Source organism: Octopus bimaculoides, chromosome 8 (genome assembly GCF_001194135.2).
Source record: "Octopus bimaculoides isolate UCB-OBI-ISO-001 chromosome 8, ASM119413v2, whole genome shotgun sequence".
NCBI classification, from domain to species: Eukaryota; Metazoa; Mollusca; class Cephalopoda; order Octopoda; family Octopodidae; genus Octopus; species Octopus bimaculoides.
In genome coordinates, this window is record NC_068988.1 from 30656527 (window position 1) to 30658265 (window position 1739).

The window sequence follows — 1739 nt, forward strand, 5'->3', positions numbered from 1 at the left end:
TACATTCTTTGATGATAAAATATATTTAAAGTATAAAGCTTTGTATGAACTTTGTAGTGTTACATACTGATTGTCACACATTCTCTGATATTAAGGTGAAATTGTTAAAAACAGTGTTAAAAACAGTGTATGAAAATACACATATGGAAAAATACATATACATATACATATTCTTATACATATTCTTTGACAATCGAATAAAATTGAGAAGGAACTGACCTGGCCTTTTTCTCTTGTGTATATTGAAGGAATGTTTTACTGTCTTAAGAGACAGTATGACTGGCTAGCTGGGGTGGGAGGGTTAACCTGAGAAGTACATGCGGTGAACGAAATGTTGTGTGTATCTCTTTAACTCTGTAGGGTCGCACATGCGGGACACATTTCTGGGTCCCACCTGCTAGGTCATGCGCTGTTTATCTTCATATCAGATCACCATGTCACGCATATATGGTTGTGAAGCATGTGCCTGGTGTACTGTTATCAGAGGAGTAGTCATGATGGGCATACTGGGCTTCGTATATTTTACCATAGTGTTACTTTGATGGCATGCTCTGCTCTCTCATCCACCACCACTACTACTACTACTACTACTACTACTACTACTACTACTACTACTACTACTACGGCTGCTGCTGCTGCTGCTGCTACTACTACTACTACTACTACTACTACTACTACTACTACTACTACTACTACTACTGATAATAATAATAATAATAATAATAATAATAATAATAATAATAATAATAATTAAGAAGGCTAACCAATGTAGACTAAATCAAGAGACGGATAAAGTCAATATTGGTCAATATTATACTGAGGCAAATTGAAGCAAAGAACATCACACAAAGAAGTAATCTTATCAAGGCAGCCAGTAGGATTGTGGCGGAAAGGATTGGATTAAGAACTACTGAGAATAGAACAGCGACGGATAGAAGAGGAAATAAACAACGGTTGTACAAAATGAAAAATTCTGAAGATATAAACTCCTTGAACAATGGAGAGTCAATACTTGTCAGGAAAAGAAATGGAGAACTTAAGGATGAATGGAAATTCGAAAAAGTTAGGTAGAAGTATGGTATAGATACAAAACACCTGAATGTTGTAATTGAAGAATTGAAGTAGCGTATACATGCAAACAAGCAAAGTTAACTTAGGTTTCAAAAACGGATTAAGCATTACCAGCAAAACAAATTGTTTAGAACCGACCAAAAAACATTTTATCAAGAGATTAATCACAATAAAAAACGTGAAGGATTAGTCCCAGATGCTGATGAAAGTCAACATTTTCGGGGTAAGATATGGAGTAAGCAAGAACAACATAATAGTGCAGCTGAATGACTCTGCAGTCTGAAGCAAACAGCTTCTTATGCCCAGCAAGAGGCTATCCACATCACAGAAGACAGTATCAGAAATATGAGTAAAAAGATAAGCAATTGGAAAGCAGCAGGACCTGTTGGTGTAGAGAGATTTTGGATAAAATGTTCAGTAGTTGACATAAAATAATCGCAGAACAATTTAATGCATTGATTAATGGAGAAAATTAAATCCCGGGCTGACTGACAAAAAGACGAACGGTGTTGTGCCTGAAGGATGCATCAATGGGAAATGTTGCTGACTATTACAGACGAGTTTCCTGCCTCCCGTTAACGCGGAAGTTACTGTCAGGAGGAATTGCAGAACTGTATAAAGTTTTTGATGAGAACGATATACTATCACTGGAACGAAAATGCTGTAGA